General features: G+C 46.1%; 1 long non-coding RNA gene across 2 annotated transcripts; it reads right to left on the bottom strand.

Moving 5' to 3' along the window:
- Window positions 1-423: 423 nt before the first annotated feature.
- On the bottom strand, window positions 424-11641 carry 1110002O04Rik. Of its 2 annotated transcripts, XR_373312.4 has the most exons (4): window positions 11550-11641; window positions 1617-1880; window positions 761-907; window positions 424-645 (listed from the first exon to the last, which is right to left on the bottom strand). It is a non-coding gene; the product is annotated as an RIKEN cDNA 1110002O04 gene (long non-coding RNA). The 2 variants fall into 2 exon arrangements; XR_373311.4 differs by having other exon boundaries at window positions 424-907.
- Window positions 11642-12223: the final 582 nt, after the last annotated feature.

The following is a 12223-nucleotide window of genomic DNA, read 5'->3' as shown; positions in this document are numbered from 1 at the left end:
TCTTCAGATGAAGATGCAGAACTCTCAGCTCCTCCTGCACCGTGCCTGCCTAGATGCTACCCTGCTCCCACCTTGATGATACTGGACTGAACCTCTGAACCTTTAAGCCAGCCCTAATTAAATGGTGTCCTTTATAAGACTTGCCTCGGTCATGGTGTCTGCTCACAGCAGTAACACTCTAAGACTGGATGGTAGTGAGTGAGACACCAGTCTCAGGCGGTTGACCCCCTGCCTTAGTGTCTTTTCTTTTCTTTCTTTTTTTTTTTTTTTTCTGGTTTTTGGAGACAGGATTTCTCTGTGTAGCCCTGGCTGTCCTGGAACTCACTCTGTAGACCAGGCTGGCCTCGAACTCAGAAATCCACCTGCCTCTGCGTCCCAAGTGCTGGGATTACAGGCGTGTGCCACCACTGCCTGGCCTTTAGTGTCTTTTCTTGTTGCTGTGATAAGATATGCTGACAAAGGATGTTTAGGGGAGGAAAAGTTTATTTTAAGAATCACGTCACCTGACCAGAGTGGGGCAATCCTGAACTTTGGAATGGCTGTCTCTGTCCCTGTGACTCCATACAATCTTCTGGCTGGAAGTGAGATGTGAAGCATTTTCCATCATGTTCTGCCTTCTCTGATGGCCAGCTCTCTGAACAAAGCCTAATGGAAAGCCTCATGATTGTCTCTAATCATTTGCCTTTGTGGTGCAAGCAACATGAGCTCCAGAATTCTGGATCTACTCGTTGGAAGCAATGCTGGGAACAGTTCAGCTAACCTTCACAGCCCCTGGGAGGTGGGTATCAGTGCCAGCTTACAGAGGAAGCCTTCAGGGTCCAGTGCTCAGCACTTCTGGTGCACCCAGGTGGGCAGTCTACTCTCTGGAGGCGTGGCCTGCAGTCCCAGGCTCCACTCACACCCATGCCTGTGGGTAGAAAGTAAAGGACAATCCACATAAAACCTTGTAAATGATGGAGACAGGATATCACCATCTCCTGTGATACAGCTCCTATATACATCTCCATCATTTACAAGCTATCTGATATGAGATTTGCAGTCCTAGAAGACATCAGGCTTCTGGAGAAAGACTTCAAGTTTCTGGTGGTGTGTGTGTGTGTATGTGTGTGTGTGTGTGTGTGTGTGTGTGTGTGTGAGAGAGAGAGAGAGAGAGAGAGAGAGAGAGAGAGAGAGAGAGAGAGAGAGGTGGTGGTAGTTTTAATAGGAATGGCCCCCATAGGTTAATTTATTTGAATGTTTGGTCATTAGGAAATGGTGCTAATGAGATTAGAAGCCTTGGCCTTATTGGAGGAATCATGTCACTGTAGGGCGGGTTATGGGGTTTCAAAAGCCTACACCAGTCCCAGAGTCTCTCTTCTTGCAGATCTGGATGTAGAACTCTCAGCTCCCTCTCTCACATCATGTCTGTTTGCTTGCCACCAGGCTGATGATGGACCAAACCTCTGAAACTGTAATCTAGTCCCAATGAAATGCTTCCCTCAGTGAGAGTTGCCATGATCATGGTGTCTCTTCACAGCAATAGAACACTGACTAAGACAGGGTGGCTGGACTCACAGCTGTCACGGATCCCTGCTGGAATGGAAAGGCCCCTCCCAGCCATGGTTTTCCCCACTTACAGAATGGAGATGGTGTCACAATCTGCAGAGTTGCAGGTCACAGGGCTGATAGTCAATTGTCATCGGTATCAATCTGCAGCCGGTGAACTATTCCGCAGCAGCTGCTGCTGTCTGAGCTTAGCTTCCCTGTCTGTAAAACGCGAGCACAGACCTAGCAGGCTGGGAGTGGGTTGACTCGCAGCTAAAGTGGAGCCTATGATCTCAGCCTCGGATGTCAACATTGGCAGGCTTCTCTGTACTCATGGAGAGAATATGTAGAGGCTCCTGCCAAGAAGGGGGAAAAATTGGATTTGCCCACATGCACCCGGCCCACTGATCTGTCTTCAGAGACAGAATGAGGAAACTACCTCTTTGATCCAACACTATTTTTATCTGCCTCTGAACAGTGCTAATGCTGCATTAAGTGTGCTGTGTGGAGAGGGGCCATCATCAGGCTGAAATGAGGGCGATCATTGTCCTGGTCCTATAAATGGCATATCTTGTCTTTGTGGATGGTGCTGGTGGGGGTCCAGATTTAGGCCACCTGCTGATGGATCTGAGCAACGGCATCCCTGCTCATGTGCCACAGGCACTGTCCAGTTGGGGAAGGAGGCTATGATGGTTTGTGTTAGCTGTCAGCCTGACATAGTCTACAATCACCTGGGAGATGGGCCTCTGAGAACAACTATGAAGGAGTATCTTATACTCATTGCTGAGAGAAGACCCCCTCACTGAGAGTGGAACCATCTCTCTGGGTTGGGTATAAAGAACTATATAAAAATGGAGATTATGAGCTGAGCTGTAGCATTCATTCATTCATTCATTCACTCACTCACTCACTTGTTGCTCTCAGTTCTTGACTGTGGGGGTGACTTGACCAGTAGATTCAAGTTCCTCCCACCTTGAATTCTCAACTGTGGTGGACTTGATTGATTGGGTTATTTTTTACCCTTTGAAACTAAGGCAGAGGCAGGGATGTCTATGGAGGAGGAAGGCCTGGTGGGTATCTGAGCTCTCTAAGGTCTCTTCTCTACTCTCCTGTCCCTAGCTTGGTGACAGGCTTTTCATGCATGCTTGTCACTCCATTATATCTTTTGCCATCAGGATCTGTTTGGGGAAAGGCTGCTGGGCCCCTGCTTATCCAGAGACTTGTGTATTTGTGGGCCACCTGTTTTGGAAAGGGAACAAACAGAAGGGTAGCTGTGTACTGGGCCTTGTGATCAAGGATAAGTACATGGAGAAAAGTGGGAATACATGGCTGTCACTCAAGCTGTGTGCCATTCTGCCAAGTGTGGCAGCTCTCCAGACAGAGATGGCTTAGGATCGAGTGTGACGAGACTGACTGGGTCACAGAGTGCCTGCACACATTAGGCGTGTCTGAGTGGGTGACCCGCCTTTGAACCAGGGAGTTGGACAGAGCAACTGAGTTCTCAGTGTGGGTGGACCTCATCCAATCAGCCAAAGGTCTCAAGAGAATGGAGTCTGAACAATGGGACATGGCCTGACTGCCTTGGCCCAACACTGGTCTTCTTGACTGGACTCAGATGCTAGTTTTCCTGGGTCTTGAGCCCACTGCCTTTGTGCTGGAGAGACAGTGTTGTCTCTCTCTGTTCTTATACATTTAGACAAGGATAGAATTCACACCAGCTGCTGTCCTGGTTCTCCAGCTTGCCAGTTGTTGTGGATAGCCCTGGGGCTAATTATATTTGATGTTAAATCTGTTCTCCTGTGAGGGGTTTCGAACAAGGAATGAGTCAGCACTCAGGTGATTTCCTGTAAACCTGCTTCCCACCTTAATTTGTAAAATAAAGGAAAGCTGATGATTGGGCAGATAAAAGAGAAGGTGGAGCAGAAGGGGAGAAAGAAGGAGAAAATGGAAGAGGGAGAGAGGATGCAGAGGAGGAGGGGGAAGAAGAAGAAAGAAGAAGGAGAAGAAGACGAAGAAGAAGAAGAAGAAGAAGAAGAAGAAGAAGAAGAAGAAGAAGAAGAAGAAGAAGAAGAAGAAGAAGAAGAAGATTCATCCATGACCAAAAGTGGCTTGGGGGAGGGAAGGATTTATTTGGCTTAAAGATCATGAGTCACAGTCCATTGAGGGAAGCCAAGGCAGGAACTCAGAACAAGAATCTGGAGGCAGGAGCTGATGCAGAGGTCGTGGAGAGGTGCTACTTACTGGCTTGTTCCCCATAACTCACTCAGCCTGTTTTCTTATAGAACCCAGAACCATCATTGGAGAGATGACCCCACCCACAGTAGACTGGACCCATAATTTAAAAATTGAGCTACAGGTTTGCCTACAGCCAGATCTTAGGGAGTCATTTTCTCAGTTGAGATTCTTTTTTTCTCAGATGACTCCAGCGTGTGCCAAGCTGACATAAAACTAGCCATCAGATGAGCCATTCTACCATTCCTGAACTGGGTCTTGAAAGAGGGCTTGGCACACTATGGAATATAGAAACACTCTTGTAGGGATAAGACAACAGCTTTCACTATCCCGAGGGGCCATATTTTGATCAGGGAAGGAGACAAAAAGGATGTGGGTAGAGCCTAAGAGGGAGGTAGGTGTGGTGCTCTAAGCTGGACAGATGTCTGTCTGATGTCTTAGCTGGACAGGGCTGTTGACAATGCAGTGGGTTGTGTGGTGTGTGTGTGTGTGTGTGTGTGTGTGTGCATGTGTATTGGGAAAGAGGCAAGCAAACATGCTTCACCATTCTTGAGGAGAGGACAGACTGAACATTGAATGGAATAGTTTTTACTTGGTTACAGATGTTTATATTCTACAGTTTTTTCCCCTCTAAGGCTAAGACAGTTCACTTTGTCAAGTTCTTATATAAAAACCAAAGAGGGGCTGGGAATACAGCTCGGTTACTACAATGTTTGTCTAGCATGCATGAAGCCAAGAGTTAGATTCCCAACTCACCAAAAGTTTATACAATTTATAAGATTTTCTTCTTCTAACTACTATGCTTGTGCCACCTTATGCCAGTGGGGTTATACCACAGGGCACACACGTGCATAAGCATACGCATTGTGAAGATAACATGAAAAAATTATCAGTGTATCTAGGCATGTTGGTACACTTGTGCAATCCCAGAACTCAAGAGATTGAAACTGATAGTAAGTTCTAACTAGCCCAGGCTACCCTATTAGAGATCTTCCTGTATCAAAAACAAACAAACAAACAAAACCAAACACTGGGGTGGAATGTGTAGATCAGCAACAGATTACTTTCCCATTATGTTCAGGACCCAGGTCCAATCCCTAGAATAGAAAAAAAATATATATATGCACATATGTATATACATATATATATATGTATATATACACACATGTGTATATATACATATATATATATATATGTTCTATCTACTTATCTATGTACCTATCTATCTAATATATCAGAGCTTTTCATCATAAGTAACAAGAAAAACAGAGCTGGGGTGCACATTTGCAATCCTAGTACTGGAGAGACAAAGACAGGCAGATCCCTGGGACTCAGTGGTCAGTCACCCTTCTCCATTTAGTGAGTTGTAGGGCAGTGGAAGATTCTGTATTGGGAACAGAGAGCCATATGGGCCAGTTTATGGATAACCAGAATGGACCAAGATGGATAACACCAGATACCCAGGGGGCTATGAGACACACACACACACTCACACACACGTTGTTACCATATTCTGGGGAACTCAAAAGGAAATAGTTCTGTAAGCTATAAACGACTCTAACTTGTAGATGTCACATTTGTATGACTTTTGTATAAACATGGCCTTGAGGCTCAGAGGCCTTAGCTTGTATTTGAGCCTTTGCCAGTCTGCCTGTGTCTGTCTGTCGCCCTATAGACATCTATGAAGCCTGCTGATTTCTTCTCCCTGCTGCGGGCGCACGTGTGCGTGCCTGTGCTTGTGTGTGTGTGTGTGCACGTGCCTGTGGCTGCCTGTGTGCAGCGTGAGTGTGCTGGTGTGTACCTTGGTACCAGATGATGTTTGCCTGCCTAGGGCCTTTGCCTAGAGTGACCAAGGTTTGTTCATCTACCTGCACATCCTCACAAGCACTTCATGCTCTTGGCCTACAGTCCCCCCTTTCCTTTCCAGCATCAAACCCTGGACCTTCCATCTGGAAGAGTCAGAAGGCTCCTGAACAAGTGAACTGGAGCCTCGAATGGCAGGGAACAGAGCAGAAGGAATGTTTTTACTGTGCTAAAAGCTGGCCTCGAAGACACTATGCAGGGAGAAGCCAAAGAACGAGAGCTGGGAGCCAAGATAAAACCTCAGTATGTGATTTAGAGCATTAAGTCCTTTTTATCAAATGGAAGGGAATGTAGACCGAGCCCTGGGGAGCCAGTCCCTGCCAGGTTGCTGAACCTCTGGGATGAGGGGGAGGAATGTCTCATTAACTGTGGCACAGATGGAGAAATTGACCTCTCTCACCACCCATCTCTCTTTAAGGAAGTGCCTACAGGTCCCAAGGCCACAAAACTGGGGAGAGCAGTTGCTAACGAGCTGGCTAATAGCCAGAGCATGTCTGGTATGGACCAATGCTGGCAAATTGCCAGAGACTATGAGTAAATAAACCACCTACTCGCACTTAATACTGATAGTCTGACAGAAAAAAAAAAGAAGAAAAAAAAATTGCCAGGCTCACCAAACGAAACAGTTCTTGGAGGACACGCTCTTGAGACGGTAAGGCTGTCTGTGTAGACACAGTGAGCCCGAGTGGGCAGAGCTCCTGAGCGCCCTCCACCCACCACGCTAAGGCTGGTGTGCCTTTACTAAAATCTCTCTAAATGTAAACAAGCACACTAAGTCTCTGAAGGGGGTTCCTTCCATGGCTGAGTATATCCTAGAGGTGAGGCCAAGGACTCAGGGAGGGCTCCCGATGACTGGATGTTTTATGCTGATTTCACTAGTTACTGATCCCCCACTAAAGTACAAAGGGAGTGACCACAGGATCTTTGAGACCCTGGACTGGAGGGAGGTAGGTGTGCATGGAAGGCCATAGTGGCCGCATGATCAAGGCCAAACTAGTGACTACGACCATTTGGCACCACTAGCCACATACAGTCAAATGACAAGGTGGTTGATGTCTGAGGAGTGATTTCAAGGCTGACCTTTGGCCTCCAAATTCACACTAAACACGTGCATTTCATACCTGATCACATGGGTGTACAAACGTACCCTTCCATGTGGAGGAAGGGGGAGAGAGAGGGAGGGAGGGGGAGAGAGAGGGAGAGGGGGAGAGAGGGAGGGAGACAGAAACACAGAGAGAAAGACACACAGAGACAGAGAGAGGGAGGGGGAAAGAGAGAAGGGAGGGAGATAGGGAGGGGGAGAGGGGGGAGAGAGAGGGAGTGAGACAGAAACACACACACACATACAGAGACACAGAGAGAGAGACAGAGAGAGAAAGAGATAGGGATTGTCAACAGCGTGTGGTCTCAAACTATTGAGATTTCCTTTAGGTTTTAAAGACATTCTTACTAATTACAACAGCAAACACTTGATAACCATCCTTGTTAAAAATTTAAAAGACCAAATTAAGCAATTACTGCCCAATTTAGTTCAGTAGAAAATAGAACAGAGGGACAGCGGGGATTAATTAATTCTAATACATATACATCATATATGCACACATCATATATATATCACAAACACATACACATACATGCATGACAAAAACCCAACCTGATCCTTTATTTTACGTGCCCCTATTTGTGTAACCGGACCTTCTCCCAAGAAGGCTGTAGGGTTGGATGCTGACTTTAGTTTCTTTACCTGTGGCTGTGTTAAAACACTCAGAAAAAAGCAAGTTACTTCACAGTTTTATTTATCTTACAGTTCCAGGGAAGTCACAGTGTCAGGAACTTGAGAGACCTGGCCATATTACATCCAGCGCAGAGAGCAATAAATAATGCATGCTAGTGCTCAGACCAATGTTTCCACTCACACAGCTTAGGATCCCCTGCAAAGGGAATGGTGCCACCCATAATTAAGATGAGTCTTCCCGAATCTATTTACATAATCAAGACAAGCCCTCAGAAGCATTCTCAGAGCCTAACATTGATCTAGACAATCCTTCACAGGTGGATCCTGCCTCCCATGTGCTAGACTGAGTATCACTACCAAGTATTATAACAGGTCAGGACTGAGGGCATACTAAGCCTTTCGCTAAGTCCAGAGAGACCCAGGGCAGCGTGGACCTGCAGGGGATGCTTCACAATGGGTTCACCCTTGCTAGCTTCAAAACCCTAAGCATCTTGGGGAGATAATAGTAGGAGAGAGAGTTCTTCCATTGTGAGGACAGCATAGGGCTAATTTGGAGGCATGGTATCACCAAACGTGGACACAAGGTGACGTTATTGAGGAACCTCATGGACAGTCAGGTTGTAAAGACCGAGGATTACAAGTAGAGGCAGGCCTCTTCCTAAACATGTTCAATTGGTGACTACACTGTCTTACACACTCTGTGTTCACAGATGGTGGGTGAGAGAATATAAACATTATAGTGAACAAGTTTACTTTAGGGCACCCAGAAGGATGACCCCATGATGTGGACTTGTTTAAATGCTCTGTGTGCTTTTCTGTGGAAGAACATCTCTATAACCAAAAAACCAAGTTGAAGAGATACTAGGAATCTCTTTAAGGGGCTTCTGCCTCAGAAAGCCTGGATATTGGCTTCTGAGTTCCTACCTACAAGCTACCAGGTGCAGGCCATGTCACCTTGGTGGCACCCCAGTGCTGGCTGCAGAATTTGGCTCATGAGTATGTGTCAGGTGCCAGGTGATCACAGCATGATGGCAGGGCCAACATGTCCCATAAGATGCCAGTGAAGAGAGAAGGCAGCTACCAGCACTGCCTGAGCGAGACATACTTTGCAAAATCGGGCCCCTTTAGTTCTTCCTTCAAAGTCAGCCTCAGTTTCCCAGAGCCTTGGCTTCCCAGAGCAGGAAGTATGCTGGGGAAGGGACTGGACTTAATGGGAAACCACTCAGGCTGGGGCATACAATTGATTGGGGTTCAGATTTCAGAGCACCAAGGGCAAGCAAGCCCAGGAGGCCATCGGCTCTCAGAGGGACATTCTGATAAGGTAATGGGGTCAGATACAATGGCCCAAGAATCAACTTGTGGAAGGTTCTTGTAATTCTAAAGGCTGGAAGGAAGCAGCAATATCTTAAAATTCTGAAGGGAAATCGTGTTAATTTGGGCCACACTGCACTCTGTGGATTCGCTCAGCTGCCAGAGCCCAAGAAGTTTCAAGCAAACAAAGCATTTTCTCCTATCTGTGGGTGATGAGGGTCTGAGACTGCAGTACCAGCAAGTTTAACTTCTTCCTGGGCCTTTCTTCTTGCTCAGAGATGGTCACTCCCACACCCCATACGCACATGTTCATTCTTTACAAGGTCACTTTGTATTGCCTGTATCCTAATTTCTCCCTTTTAACTTATCTTTTTGTGTGTGTATGTGTGTGCATTCATGTGTTGTATATGCATGTGTGCACGTGTACGTGTGTGTGTTGTGTCAGAGGAGCACATTGGTTATTTTCCTATTGCTCTCTGCTTTATTCCCTTTGAGGCAAGGTCTTTCAACTAATCTGTCATTCACTATTTTAAAATGTATAATAACAGTAACAATAATAGTTATTATTATTATTATTATTATTATTTGCTAGGTTAGTTGACTAGCAAGTCCTGAAAATCTTCCTGTTTCTCCATATCCCTCACCACAAATGCCAGGCACATCTGGCTTTTGCAAGGGTGCTGGGTAGGTCTTCTTGCATGCAAAGCAAGCTCTTTTACCTACAGCTTCCAGCTCCTACTCTTTTAATAAGATCTCAAGCTACACTGTATTAAAACACCCAAGAACAGCGTCATCTTGCCACAGACCCTCTGGGCCCCTTTGTCTGAGTGGAACGGGTCTCTAGCCGAAGGTGGGCAAAGCGTTGGATGGAATGACAGACAGATGCACACAGGAGAGGTTGTGTAGAATCTGAATGTAATTTGTCAAACCGAGCATCAAACTTTTTATACAGAAGAAAATAGGGAAGTTGGGTGGCACACCAGCAAGGTACAAAGAGGTTACTGGATTCTTACACAAAACAGAGGAATACAAACACAGAAGGTCTAACAGGAACCACCTGGAATAGAATTCATTGTTAACAACTGGGATCAAAAAGAGCTTCACCTAAGGTTCACTTAATCTTAGAAGCCAGGGTCAAGGGCTTCGTGCCCTTGCCATAGTTCCTATTTTAGTCTATTGTATAGTCCACCTTCCCCCTAGGCCATTGTAAATACGTGTGTATGGGTGTAATTCAGCTATCTATAGTTCTAAGTATCTACTCTGGTTCCTCCTTAGGTCTCAAACTTCCTTCTTCCTAGATGATAGTAAATTCCTGTGTAGGGCAGTGCCTTAGCTTTTATTCAAAGTGATAGTGTAATACCAGAGGCAATTCTGAATGTCACTGAATAGGCAACATTCTTACTGAATTCCAAGCCCATGGTCAGCTCAAGGACTTTCTAGGATGTTGGAACACTGGTGAAGGCTTAGCTATGTCAGAATTCAATCTTAAAAGGCACTTATAATAAGATAATACTAAAAAAGAGCACGTGGATCCATACACCAGACTAATGTGGGAATAGGGTTTGAGTATATGAGTTAAAGAGAACTCCAGACTCCAGGAGGTGAGTTTCCATGAAACTCTCTGCCTCGGGAGTGGCTTCCAGGCCTCTCAGCTTGTCAAGCTGACTCGACCAGAGTGCGTGGCACTATCTTACCCTAATGACTTCTTCGAAGGTTATGTCTCCAAATACTGTCAGACTCTGAGATAGTGGGGTTAGGACTTCAACATAGGAACTTGCTGTAGATATAACCGAGCCTATAACGTTAGCTAACAATCAAGGGTAGGAATGTAAGACATTTCCAGATGTGTGCACTGCCCAGGCCTTGGGAAACGGGTACAATGAGACAGAGAGCTAAAGAGGCACCCTAGGAGTTGAGTGAGGGGGCCTTCCGTGGCTGAGCAGCTGGACTCACCAGGGACATCCAGAGAGATTCTGTAGAAAATGCAATTAATGGCTTAGGCTGATGTACTGGAATGAAGTGAAAGAAATTCGACACCCACAGGGAAAGGGGTGCTGGGATGGATCAGAGTTTGGGGATAATTCTGGAACAAATACAAAAAGTACCAGGTCCGAAGGAAACCACTGGCAGCTTCCCCCAAATTCTGACAGTTAGACAAAAGCCAACAATCCTCAGGAACTACCAAAAGGAGTCAGTTTCCTTATCGCTGGCAGAAGGACATATGGCTATCTGTGGTGCCTATTAGCACACCAAAGCTCATTCGGATCCTAAGTGCCCATCACACATTTCTGAGTCTATGCTGGCATCCTGGCTGTTCTCACTGCCCTACCCCATCCTTCTCCAGCTCATGAGCTTCCCCACTAGGCTAACCATTTCTCCAGATAGCCTTGCTATTCCTGCCATGGTTTCCCCCTCTTGGTCCCCTCTTTGCCTTCCTTTCTCACTCTTCCCCCATCTCTCTCTCTCTCCCTTCATACCCCAGTCCAGTTTGGTGACTGTGTTCAGTCTACTACTCTCTCCCTGCTCTGGACTCTTCCAGATGCCTCTCGCTGTACTCTACCTCATATCTACAATAAAACCCAGGTGCTTGGGTCACCATACCTTAGAGTGATCGTGTCTTCAGTTTATACGGAAATAAACAAATGTACTATAGGATAATTAGGCAGTTTGGGTAAAACGAACCACAACCAAAGACAGAAAATTAAGCAGATGAAAGTCACAAAGCAAAGAGTAACTATGGGAAATAGTAAAAAGTTACGAAGGTAAGGACTTGGGCGTGAAAGTCTTAATTAGCATAACCACAATGTATACATTGAACGATAACTTTATCAAGCACACCGAGACCATCTCTCAACTCAGAAGTCAAAAGCAAAACTGGACTCACTGCTCACTCAAGCAAGCAGGACACTGTGGTATAGGCTGTCTCCAGGAGGGAGCCAAGCAGCAGGAGTTCTGACCCACCAACCACTGAAGCTGAGGACTGAGGGAGCCTGTTTCCCGATTGGCTGAATTTCACACAAGGATGACGCTGATTGGTTGGCTGCACAAAAACCGTCTTCCCGGAGGCCTTTGAAAGGCTTTAGCACTGGTTCGGCTGCTGTGTTACCATGGTTACAACACAATTGGGCTTTTCCCCAGGAGTGTGGGAACTTCTGCGCTCTCAGTCCATCCAGAATTAGGATGTAACTGTGCTGTTGACAACGAGTGTTGGAAATTGCATAACTTGTGTGTGGTCCTGCTGACTGCTGGGGAGCAGAAGCCTCTACGAGGAGAAAATACCCGCCTTCCAGTGTGAGGAGAAGGGTAACACCCAGGAAAGCAAAGTTAACCCGATATGCAGTTCCTTAGACTGATAACTATAACCTCAAATGAACTGTTTCCTCCGAGGAGTCACACGCGCTCTGGGCCAAATTGAGGTCATAGCTGTTTGTCCAACTTTGTACAGTTATCTGATGCTTTAAACCACACAAACTCACAATTAGAGAACAGTGTGTGCACACGCGTGTGCACATGTGCTTGTGTATTGTGTGTACACACACATTATATGTACTTGTATGT

This window comes from Mus musculus, chromosome 1, assembly GCF_000001635.26.
Source record: "Mus musculus strain C57BL/6J chromosome 1, GRCm38.p6 C57BL/6J".
Taxonomy (NCBI): Eukaryota; Metazoa; Chordata; class Mammalia; order Rodentia; family Muridae; genus Mus; species Mus musculus.
Note: the sequence above shows the minus strand (reverse complement) of the source record. Positions and strands in the feature narration are given on the sequence as shown.